A 12,778-nucleotide genomic window follows, 5' to 3' on the forward strand; every position below is an offset into this window, starting at 1 on the left:
GTACAAGGACTTGCTGTTAAAATACAAGTGGACACACATGTGCACCAAAGCATTTAATCTCTAGGGCCTGGCCTCCGGTTGCCAGTTCTGAAGCTGGGCTGTGGTAAATACAGAACTCACAGGAGCCAAACTGAGCGAAAAAACCACTGGCCACTAATGGGTGACTTTAGAACATCGTATTTCCCTGGCCTCCCCTGTCAGAGGCTGGTCCTTCCCTATGTTCCCAGGCACTAGAGAGACCCTGGCTTGGGGAGGCTCTCAGCTCTCTCTCACCTTGTTCTTGTACAGCACGGTGGGGCTTCAAGGGTTAAGTGCTCAAGAGCAGGAACCCAGAGCAGGGCCCTTCTTCCTGAAGGACTTACAAAGAGGCTGCAGGAAACTGCCTGAGTCCTGAGAAGGCAAGTCAGCCCTGAAGGTGGAGTACCTGCTGGGCAGAAGACTCCCCACCCAGCTTCCTTGGCTGTTGGCAAGAACACAGTCAGGAAAGAACAATGGGAGATGGGGAGAATGTCAGGGCTCGGACGAGAGGGTGTCTCAGGATAGAAATCTGGCCCTGTGAGCATCCGGGCATCTTGAGATATTGGATCTCCCTGTAGAGCCACTGGCTGCTGGGTCTGGATGGATACCAGGTGGCTGGGGACATTGGGTATGCCAGGAGGAAGGCTTTCCTGGTGGAAGGGCCCTGAGGAAGGGGCCTGGGGAAAGGGGTCTGGAGAGTGCATTTTAGAACCTGGAGGCCCAGCAGCCTCACAGCCAGCCTGAGGAGCTCATTGCTGTGCTCTCCCTTATTTCCCCAAAGACAGATAAATCAACAAACAAGATAAAAAGAAAGGAAGCCCTTGTTTCCATTTCCTGGAGTTCATTTCAATATATGTGATTTTATATGATCAGAGGCACAGAGACATGATGCCTCTGTGTTCCTCCCCTAAGACTATTCTCCTGTGGTCTCACTGTGTGTGAATGACTAGCATCCTGTATAATTAACACGTTATGGGAAGATCTTGAGGGGCCCCATGGACCTGGGGTCAACCGGTGAGTAGGCAGCAGGGGAGGCGCTGGCTGTAGAAAAGAGGAAGAAAGTGCAGCTTCTGAGATCTTTGTGGGCCTGGTCCAGGCCAGTATGTCCAGACCAAACACCTCTCTGTCCATAGGAAGGGAAGGTCTGGTGGACATTGCTCCACCTCCTCAGTGACCAAGGCAGGAGGAGGCAGAGCCCTGCTTCCGCCAAGGTCTTGTCTTGGTTCTGCCATGTGGTTCAGCCCCCACATTGACTCTGTATGTGTGTGTGTGTGTGTGTGTGTGTGAGAGAGAGAGAGAGAGAGTACATACATATCTTGCACATGAGACTGCAGGACTGCAGGTGCACCTGGGAGTATAGTGTAAACATGGATTGTGCATATGTATGTGTGTGTAGATATGCACATGAAGAAAGTATGAGAACACACGTGCGCATGGTGTGTGTGAATATGAATGCCAGTGCATGTTGTGTGTGCTTGGCAGTGTGAATGAGTGTGTGGGGTGTGAGGTGTGGATGAGTGTGAATGGGGTATATACATGGTTTGTATTCCTGACAAGAGGTCTTTCCAATCATTCCTGATATTCTACAGCAATGGTGGGAGAGATCGAAAGACCATGTTTCCAGAAGGTTCAGCACTGGGATTCTGGACCTCTTTTCTCAATGCCTTAAGAGAGTGAAGCCATTATGAATAAAAGGCCTGACAGCTTCCTGTCTTTGTGCTCCCCCTCTGACTCTGTACTGTGAGTGTGTTCATGCGTGCAGACACACAGGAGTCCAGGAAGGTCACTGCCTGTGGGCTTCTCAGCTACTGCTTGCAAGTGACCTCAGGTCTGAAGCTTTGGCCCAGATGGTGCACATCGCCCTGCTGTGGGCATGGACAAAGGAAACATTCCCAACCTCCATGAGCCTCAGCCTTTGAGCTTTGCTCAAGCCTCTGAGGCCACATCCATGTCCAATGGGGATGCTGGCCTCTGAGGAGAACTTGCCTCAAAGCAGAGGGCACCGGGGTGTGGCCTGCCCAGGAAGCAAGTCCACTGCCCTGATGCCCCAGGCAGGGTGGAAGGATCTTGCTGAGGATATGTGTGTCTTGGTAACCAAACAGAATGTCAGTCAAATGGGTCCCTGGGGCCTCAACTCTCCATGTGACAGATAGTAAAGTACTCAGAGGAGAAATAGATCTGAGTTCAACTCCTGCTTCCTCCACTTGGTATGTAGCAACATCTTGGCTAAGTGAATTCATCATACTAAATCTCAGTTTCTTCATCTGTACAATGGGTATGATACCACTTGCATCATGAAAGTGTTGTGAGGAATAGTCTACCTTCAGACTAATCTAACAGTGCAACGTGGAAGACGCCAGTGACTCATGACAACTGGAACAGGAAGGACCCAGGTGGGTAGACACTGGAACTTTCGTGCCTGACCAAGAGGCTTGAACAAAGTTGCTGCCTTCCCTTTATCCCCCCTACCCCAAACATATATAGTGGATCGGGGCATCAAAACTGCAAAGACCTTAGAGGCTACCACTGCTGCAAGAAGTGCCAGGCTCCTTGTTAGATTCAAGGCTGGGCCTGACTTGATGGGATTCATTCTTACAAAAATACTCCAGAAACTGGAGGAGTAGCTTCAGGAGTCCTTCAACTCCAGAGTCCAATCTAGCTTTACTTCCTGCTGTCTAAACCCTACAATAGTACGAAGAATTGCCCTAGTGGATATGGTACCCACTAGTCACCTGTGGCTATTTAAATCTCACATAAATTAAATTAAGAATTTATCTTCTCTGTTATGCCAGCCACATTCTTTTTTTTTTTTTTTTTTTTTTTTTGGCCAGTCCTGGGGCTTGGACTCAGGGCCTGAGCACTGTCCCTGGCTTCTTTTTGCTCAAGGCTAGCACTCTGCCATTTGAGCCACAGCGCCACTTCTGGCCATTTTCTGTATATGTGGTGCTGGGGAATCGAACCCAGGGCCTCATGTATACGAGGCAAGCACTCTTGCCACTAGGCCATATCCCCAGCCCGCCAGCCGCATTCTGATGCTCAGTAACAGCACCAGGCAGTGTATATGGAGGATATGTGCATCATTCAGGAACTTCTGTGGGTGAGTGGTGATTGGGAGAGTTACTATGAAGACAAAAACGGTCATCACAGAGCCAGTGTTAGCCCAGCCTGGCTCTAGGTGAACAAAGCCAGCAGTCACTGTTATTATCAGAGCCCCCTCCACCCAGGGATCTTCCTCCCAGCTGGGGCTGGTGGCTGAAGGCCAGAGTGTTGCTCCGGACCCTGGCCATGGCTGCTGCCTGGAAGCATCACAGTGATACACTCCCTGGAGCCCTATTTCAAGGGTGGAACAATTTATTCAAGCTCTAGACTTTACCAGTGAAGAAACCATGGCCCAAAGAAGTGGAGGGACTCCCCACAACCACTTGGCAGAACTGAGACCAGAGTCCCCTTTCCTGACTCTTCCCCCAGTGCTCCATTCCAGCTCCTCCCAATCGGGAGATACAGGACCACGATTATCTGGGGACCCCTTAAAAATTCAGATCTTTAGGACCTATCTCAATGGGGTCAACCAGAATACCCAGGATAGTACCTGAATTCTGTTTTCCTATCAAGAACTCCAGGTACTCGTAACAATCACCAGGCCAGGAGCCTGACAAGGGTCTGACTGGTTCAGACTTCTGGTAGAACGCAGCCAACTCAGAGCCTTATGGCTTTCCCTTGCCCCTCAGATCTCTCGGCCCCAACCCCCCTCTAATGGTTTCCTCTGTGTCCCTTTCTTCTACCTCGCAAATGCACATCAGAAATTCACAGCTGGTAAATAAGGTCCTTCTACTACCTCTTCCACTGGATGTGCCAAGGCAGCTGGCTCTCGACTAACATGGGCCCAAATTGGGTCTGAAGAGGCCAAGAAAGTGCTCAAGCTGGATAACGGGGATCCTGGAGGGAACTGTTTTTGGCCCAGACACCTTGACTTTGCCTCAAGAGGGCTAGTGGAGGCGGGAGCCAGTCACTTCAGCTCTGGCTGCCAAGAGCAGCCTTGACAAGATGGCTGCCCGCCAGCCTTCAGTGCTGTTTGGCTCAGGAGAACTACTCTCCCCAACAGGAAGTCTTTAATCTCCACAACAGTGGCAATCATGAGTTCAGAGAGTCCAGCTTCTCGTTCCAGAGAGCTCGGTGCCACTGGCAGTCCAGCGCTCGGCTAGGAGAGCCCTTTTCATCTGAGCATGCCAAGTACCTTGTTATCTGTGGAGCCTGGGAATAGAACAACACTTGTCCCGTCTGCACACATGCGCAGCTTAGCTGCTCTGGCAAGGATGAACAAAATGAGATCGAGTAGCTCAGGGTCCATGGTCCATAATCACCGGGGAGGGGGTATTTCCGAAAGGTTTCTCTGCTTTCCACAGCTGACTCCAGACCTGCTCCATTCCTGTCAAGAAACTCAAGACTGGTTGCCAGGCACTGGTGGCTCACACCTGTAATCCTAGCTATGCAGGAGACTGAGATCTGAGGATTGTAGCTAGCCTGGGTAGGAAAGTCCATGAGACTTTTACCTCCAATTCATTGTGAAAAAGCCAGAAGCGTTGTTGTTGCTCAAATAGTACAGTGCCAGGTAAAGGACAGTGTCAGGCTCTGAGTTCAAGCCCTAGCACAATACAAAACAAACAACAAAAATCCCTACAACTCAAGAATGGGAATCCTCTTGGGAGCCAGGTAAAGGACAGTGTCAGGCTGAGTTCAAGCCCTAGTACAATACAAAACAAACAACAAAATCCCTAACAACTCAAGAATGGGAATGTTCTTGGGAGCCAGGTAAAGGACAATGTCAGGCTCTGAGTTCAAGCCCTAGCACAATACAAAACAAACAACAAAATCCCTACAACTCAAGAATGGGAATCCTCTTGGGAGCCAGGTAAAGGACAGTGTCAGGCTGAGTTCAAGCCCTAGCATAATACAAAACAAACAACAAAATCCCTACAACTCAAGAATGGGAATCCTCTTGGGATTGGATGGAGACTATGCTAAGAATCTAATGGGTCTCAATCAGGGGCCATCATAAACACCACTCCCTCCCTCTTCTCTCAAAGAGTAGAGCTCAGAAGACTCCATTCAGCTGATGGTGGGAAGTTCATTTCTAGAGGACTCTGGATTCTGACTCTAGAGCTATCCATATGTGATTAAATGACTCCTCAGAGCATTCTCATCCAAGTGACAGGACTGTACCAGGGGCTTCTTATATATAAATATAATATGCATATTATATATACTAGAAATATGTATAATATATTCTCTATATTTCTCTTTGTATTTGTTCTATATATTTCTCTATGTATTTCTATAGATATATATCCTATATATAATATGTATATTTTATATAATAGAATATATTTTTATATATTCATATTTTATTCTATACATTTATATATTTCTATAAATATATATTCTCTCTATTCTATATGTAGAGATATTCTCTATATAGAAAAGAACAGGCAAATATATGTTATATATATATATATATATATATATATATATATACAAAATGAGTTAATAGAAATAGGCAATGAGAAGATTAAAGCAAAGGAAAACTGGGCTGGAAGGATCATCACTTTGGACATGATGGTTAGAGAAATAAGCTCAGGAAGATGTCTATCACACCTTTCCCTCCTTAGGCAGGTGTCCTTTTTGATAAGGAAGTGTTCACTACAAGACCAGTCTGATCTGCCGGTCCTGACAGCAGGCACCTGGACTGACAGACTTTTAACTGGAGCACACAAGGCAGGTCTCTTCTGAGGAAGCAGGGGACCTGGGAAGACTCATAGGCAGAGATGTGGCTGGAGTCCCTGCCCCCCTGTTATCTGGAGAAAGCACAGGTTTGACGGCCAGGAAGACCCAGAATCATGTCATAGTGCTCCCACTTTCTGTGCTGCCTTAGTCCCCACTGAATCTGTTTCCTCATCTGTAACATGAACATCACTGACTACCTTTTAAAAATACATGGAACACTTCTTTAATTTGCATGTCTTCCTTGTGCAGAGGGTGCTAATTTTCTTTGTATTGTTCTAATTTTAGTATCTGTGCTGATGCAAGCACCATATTTGACTATCTTAAAGAAAGCGTGTACAAGCCGCGGACACAGATACTTGCTAAGTGCCAGTGGATGCAGCTCCTTGGGCAAAAACATTTGATCTCCCTCAGCTTTGATTTTCCATTTTGGAGGCAGGTTATCAACACATTCAACTCACAATGTCACTGCAAGGGCAAGGTAATAGATGTAAAGCCAGCTGGCAGGGCCTGGGGTTCAACATAGTATGTTAATCTACACTAGGCGCCCTGGCCACGCGCCAGCAGACAGGGTGGGTGCAGAGAGGGGCATGCCCACAGTATGGGCCCCGCAGCACTCTGCTTTGCAGTGGCAGAGCCTTCTTCTCTGGGGACCAGCTTAGTCAACGAAGAGAAAGTAGGGGAGAGGAAGTGAGAGGGAAGACTTTCTGGATATATCTGCCACTCTAAGCAATGTGTTCAGAATTGGACCTCACAGCACGCTTAATGACCAGATAACTCGATCACATGTTCAGAGGAGGGGTGGGTGGGTCTGCACCCCACCAGGGGTTGCTTAAAAGTTCAGTCTCACAACTTCCACTTCCCCTTCTGCCCAGCTCCACTATTAGTCTTTCCATTTGCTGATTCATCCTCACCCAGCTCAGTCCAGGAAGCTGAAAGCTACAGGGGCCTATTAATAGCCTTTTCCCCAGGCCACTCAACCTGACTTTTGCTCAAGCAGTTTTAATAGGTGCTACCTTTCACCCTCATCCCCATTTCACTTTCCTCATAAAGACCAAGAAGTAACACCACTGAGTGTTAAACAGTTCCCAGAAGGTTCTGGTTCTACCATTCTGTTATTGCTGGATTAGTTGAGACTTCAAAATGGCGACCTGTTAATTTGGGGCTGGGAGGCAGGTGGCCTTTCCATGATGTACTCATAGGGCTCTGGTAAGATCCCACCTAGCTGTTCTATGGAAGGTGAGAGTGCTCAGGAGGATGCAGAACAAACCTTTGAAGATGTCCCAAGGCCTATGGCAACAAAGGAGCATGGGCGATAGCATCAGTGTCAACCAGTATGGCTGGGTTTGCTTAGGAAGAGGCTCTGCAAGACCTGGGCTTCTGCTCACTCCAGGGTAGGGCCAGGCTTGGCCAAGGGCTACAGAGCACAGAAAGCATCTGCACTGTGTATAACACAGAGGCTGTGGATGCTTCTCTGATCCCAGCTTCTCATGAAACCGCTGCTTCAGGAGCATCATTCTCTGTAGTGAAGGACAGCGTCCAGATGGAGTAGAAGTAGAAAAGAAAAGAAAAGAAAAAAAAAAAAGACCAAGGGCAAGACCCCTGGGCAGATTCAGAGAGATAATGGATCCAAGTTCTCGATCAGGGCTCTGGGGACTTGACTTGCATACTCTGCATGGGGCTTTTTATGGAGGGTGGAGGGTGGATGGATAAGAGGCAACCTAAAGTAGAATAAAGAACACAGTTTTCTCATCTCAGCATTAGTGCTGACCTTTAGCAACATACTCCTGCTCTCTGGGCCTTGCTTTCCTCAATTATTAAAAAAAAAAGTGTTGGACTATATGAATTTGCAGGTCCCTTTCAGACCCTATCTTCTGAGTTATTACTATTTGCTTGTTCACAAACTGTGATCTGCTCAGGGGAAGACAGACAGCCGCTGGGGCTCAGTAGATAGACAAGTTGACCAGAGGAGTAAAGGGAGGAGTTGGGAGGTCTGTGCCTGGAAGTTTTCCCCCTTTTCATTAAAAAGGGTTTCTTCCAGGCTATGGCAACTCATCTTGCTGAGGGAGAAAGGGAGGAGGGCTCACTGCTTCGCAGGACACTGGACCTGTGGCGTGGCTTTTCCAGGCCTGAGGCATACCTTCCATCATTAGGCACGGTCAGCTGCATGTCTGCTTCCCTTTACTCTACTTGCTGGCAGGATTCAGAAGGCTCCCAGGGGCACAGGAAACTTTGTGCAGGACTGGGGGAGGAGAATGCATTGGGGAAATACACAGAAACCTTGGCTCAGGGGAGGGAGAGAGAGAAAGGGAGAAGAAACTTTAAGGATGGAAGGGGCCTTGTTGGAAGGAAATAAGCTGAACGCCCAATCCACAATCATCCAGAGCATTATGGCCCTAAATAGGCTACCTGTCCTCACCTGTCCATCTGTAAAGTGCCCTTTCTGTCTCAGGAGGAGTTTGGCTGGGAACATTAGAACCCTGAAACAGCTTGGCCGAAAACTAAGAGAAGGGGAATGGACAGCTGAGTCTAGCTGACAGTCTCACAAGGGTTGTGGGAGGAGGCAGGGACAATGGCTTAATTGCTGGGCTGGGAATCCCGCAGTGCTCAGCCCTAGGATGGCTGACATCATCTAAGGGGAACCTTAGGTTTCAATGCTTCTTCCCTACCCACTGAACTTGGCCTGTAGGGAAGATGGAAGTCAATGAAGTGATCTATTGGCGGGCATAGCAGCCTGCACACTGTCTAGCAATGGCTCATGCCTCCAGAAGGCTCTTTGCAATTTAGAGATTTCTGCAATCATGCCAGAAAAAAATGGGAGGGAGGCGGGGCATCTGGCTGATGAACTGGCTTCTAGCCAAGGGGGAAGCACTAGTTTAAAAATGGATTGTCTTGTGTTGTGTTGTTTCTCTGGCATTCATTTGCTGACTGTGAAAAAGAAGCTATTGGCCAAAAACGTAGGCATTCATAGAACAAATTGGCCAGTTGAGAATTAACACAGCAGAGGGTAGTTTTCCTTTTCAGTCTGGTATCCACATAGTTAGCACCCATTAGAGAAGGAACAATGTGCTGAGAACACATTCTTTGATTCTGGAAATCAAATTGGCTGGGTTTGACTCACCACTCTCTGGCTGGATATATACTGCTGCCTCAACTTCTGGCATGGGGAAGTTTTGGTAAAGTAGGTAGACCTGTACCTGTTACATAGAACATGTTGGATAACTTACTTATTGTCATTTTTGTACAGCTATTTGATGCCATCGTCTCTACTGTTAAGGAAATTTATAATCTAGTTGAAGAGATAAGAAATAAACACACGGGGACTTAGATCATAATAATATTTTAAATGGCTCCACATTACAGCACATAGTAAATGTATGATTCATTGCCAAGTGGGTGGGACAGTGGCCTGAGAAGCCAAATGATGGTGGCACAGTTCAGTTCCAGGTTTCCAAGCTTACTCAGTCCCTCTGCCACATGGAAGGGTAGCTTGCTGGGGACTTGACTCTACCCGCCCCCCCACCTTTCCATAGGTGTCTGGACCAGGGGCAGACACTGACCCAGCACTGGGTGGACCATAGTTTAGATCTAGTATGTAAAGAATAGTTGTTCTAATCAGGTGGTCTCTAGCAAGTCTGGGCTGGACCAAGGGAGAGACTGAGACAAAAAATTGAGGCCAAAGTTGAAAGGACATGCTGAGGTAGGCATGAGGTTCTGAGAGACATTACAAAGGAACAATAACTATTATTAAGTGTATATCTGTCTGGAGAGATGGGGCCAGATCAGACACACAGAGACAAGAGAAAACAGGATGGGGGGTGGTATCTGATGAGAGCTAGGAAGAAGCTGTCATGAGCTTCTTTATTTCCTGATGACCTTCTGGAGGACTTCAGTGAGTCTTGATCCTGATGCCCAGATAATCTGGACTATAATGCAGGAAGGGACAAATAGGGCCGTGACAGCCTAGGGAGGCTTTACGAGGAGGGAAGAGGGAATGTCCTCCTCAGGCCAGAGGACATAGGCCAAGCAGAAGGGCTGAAGGAAGAGGGAAGAGAACAGTTACTCCATGGCAGAACATGACATGTATCTAGGCAAACACGAGTATCCAAGAGGTAGATGATCAAAATATGGAAGCAGAAATATACAAGACTATATGAGTCAGGATACTTTCAGTTACAGGTAATAGAAAACCCAACCCAACCTAGGTCAGTCACAGTAAAAAGGTAGACTCACATTTGGAAAAAGGCAGTACCTAGGGCAGGCTTTTGTCAAGGGCAACTGAGAGTTCAAAACTATGTACATTCATCTATTTCCGCTGTTCTTCTGAAGGAGGCTTCTTTGTGACTCCACCTCCCAGGTTTGAAGCCAATTGGCCAGATGATCAGTTTGCCAAAAACATGATTTAAAGAAGTTCATTTCTGTAAATAGTCAATAGATGTGCTTATAATATAAATTTGATTCAGAAATTGGCTTTCAGTTGGCTTTCCAAGAGTTATTTTAAGGCAAATCACCTTGCTGCCAGAAATTCCAGAGAACCGTGGTGGTTGACAGCAATCTGTTGGATTAGAAAACATCTCAATTTGTGTCCAAGTGGAGGAAGAGCCTTTGTGCCCCCATCCTGATTATTGGGAGGCCCCAGTTGACTTGGGGGAGGGGGTCAGCTCGACTCACATACCATCCCCAGAGCTGATGACTATTTTCTAGAGAAAGTGCTTGTTGGCTTTGGGCATACATCTGTATCTTTTCCTGAGCCTCTCACTACACTCACCGTGATGCGGTTGCCTTGGTAGGCATAAGCCACTGGAACCTCACTTTTGAGGCCAAGAGTGGGTGAAATCACACCCATAGCACATGGCTGGGGAACTCTTTGTTAGGTAAGGCCACAGAGGCTACTGATATGGAGCACGTAATTAGCAGTGCTAATTACAGGGAAGATAGTCTTGCATAGCTAGTCACAGGGTTTGGACTTTGTTCTGTGGGCAGCCAGGGGATACTGGAGGTTTTCAGGTTTGGGAGTGTTTTTCCAGGTGGTGTTTTAGGATTAGCCTGATCACACAATAATTGAAAGTAGGAAGAAGGCTGGCAAACCAGTGGGATTATCACACACCTTGGAGGGAGGCAACAGAGACTGAGGACCAGAACAAACAGGAAAGGAAGGGTGACTACAGTATTTTGAAAGAAGTCATAGAAATCAGTGTTTTGTTAAATATTAGACAAGTGGGTAGATGGTGACAGAGGAAGGAATCCAAAATGATTTCAGGGTTTCTTTTCTTTTCTTTGCAGTCCTGGAGACTGGATCCAGGGGTTTTCCACTTCAATCCCTGTACCACTTGAGCTATACCCAACCTCTTTTGTTTTTCTGGTTGTTGTTTTTTTTGCCAGTCATGGGGCTTGAATTCAGGGCCTGTGCACTGTCCCTGAGCTCTCTTTTGCTCAAGGCTAGCACTCTACTACTTGAGCCACAGTGCCACTTCTGGCTTTTTCTGATTATGTAGTACTGAGGAATTGAACCCAAGGTGTCATGCATGCTAGGCAAGCACTCTACCACTAAGCCACATTCCCAGCCCTGATTCCAAGGTTTCTGACCTAGATAAAAGGCTGGAGTTTCTGCCCATATCCTAAAACTCCTTTCTCTGAGAGCTGTTCAGTTTTCTTGCCAGGAAAAGACTTTTTGTCTTTAATGGGTCTCTATAGTTTGGTAGTATTTTCCCTCTTGGGAAAAGCTTAGCCCTTCCTCTGTCCCATCATGGTGATTGTGGAGGTCATTTTGTTAACATACAACTCCTGCCCAGGGGTGAACACTGACACAGTGATATCTGCCTCTCTCTGGAAGGCTGGAGCTGTGGTTGGCACAGTTGGCGCCCTGCCTAAGATCTTGTTCCACCTGAACTGATGGGCAGAGGCAGTGTGAGACATGGACCAAGCAGTAAACAGATTCAGACTTGGCTTCTGGAAACCACCTGGGAGCAGTTGCTAGTGCTTAAAGACCATCCACTTTCTGTTTATGGGCTCTGCAAGGCCTCCCCTGAGTTTTGTACCTATTTTAAGCAACAACTACTAAAGTTAGGAAGTCAGGAGAAGCTACTGATTCTAAAGAGAAGCTACATCAGAGCCAGGTGTGGTAGCATATACCTTGCAATCGTAGAACTCAGCAGGCAGAGGCAGGAGGACTGAGGTCCAAGCTACCCTGATTAAACAGTGACTATCCCAAAAAGAGAAGAGGAAGGAGATAAAGGGAAGTAGTAGTGTAGGTGTGTGTATCTGAGATGGAGTGGGGGAGGGAAGGAAGGGGGAAGAGGAGAGAGAGAGCGTGCTAGTTACATCAATTTGGAGTTTGTCTGCAATACCAGTAAGTTTTCTGTGAGTATTTAAACTGGACCATTGCTCAGAGGACACGTTATAGGAAGATGTGAGGACTCTTAGGGAAGAAAAAAGCCATAGGAGCCCTATGGCTGTCTTCCTACTGGAATTCTACAGGGCAGCAACCATGTTTGTTGTACTCAGGAATGAATCCTCAGAGCTTGGGGTATTGAAGATGCTGAAGAAATATTTGACAAGGAGTGCATACCTAGCATATTCAAGACCTCTGAGTTTTGTTCAGAGAACTTCAGGTGTGTGTGTGTGTGTATGTGTGTGTGTGTGTGTGTGTGTGTGTGTGTGAAAGGGGGGGAGGGCGAAAGAGGTTGGATGATGAATTAGATCCATCACTCCTACCTTCTATCTATAATCTTCTTTTAAGCACCCAAGACATCTTTGAAGGTTACTTGACTATAAAGATACCTAAAAGAATAACGAATAATGACTTCAAATGAACCAAAATAATAAGAAATACTTGGAAATCTCAGTCTCAACAATAGCACCCAGAGATATTTCTAAATAGTGTTTAAGTAGCTTGGGCTTCATAGAGGTTACCCTACTCAGATAAAGACAAGGCAGAGGCCAACTAGTAAACTGGCTCAGCATGCTCTTTGTTCCTACCTTT

At 46.9% G+C, this 12,778-nt stretch overlaps 1 non-coding gene across 1 annotated transcript; it reads right to left on the reverse strand.

The window, feature by feature from the left end:
• Positions 1 to 6,003: 6,003 nt before the first annotated feature.
• Positions 6,004 to 6,105, reverse strand: LOC125360331. Its single transcript, XR_007212720.1, has one exon. It is a non-coding gene; the product is annotated as a U6 spliceosomal RNA (small nuclear RNA).
• Positions 6,106 to 12,778: the final 6,673 nt, after the last annotated feature.

This window comes from Perognathus longimembris, chromosome 11, assembly GCF_023159225.1.
Source record: "Perognathus longimembris pacificus isolate PPM17 chromosome 11, ASM2315922v1, whole genome shotgun sequence".
NCBI classification, from domain to species: Eukaryota; Metazoa; Chordata; class Mammalia; order Rodentia; family Heteromyidae; genus Perognathus; species Perognathus longimembris.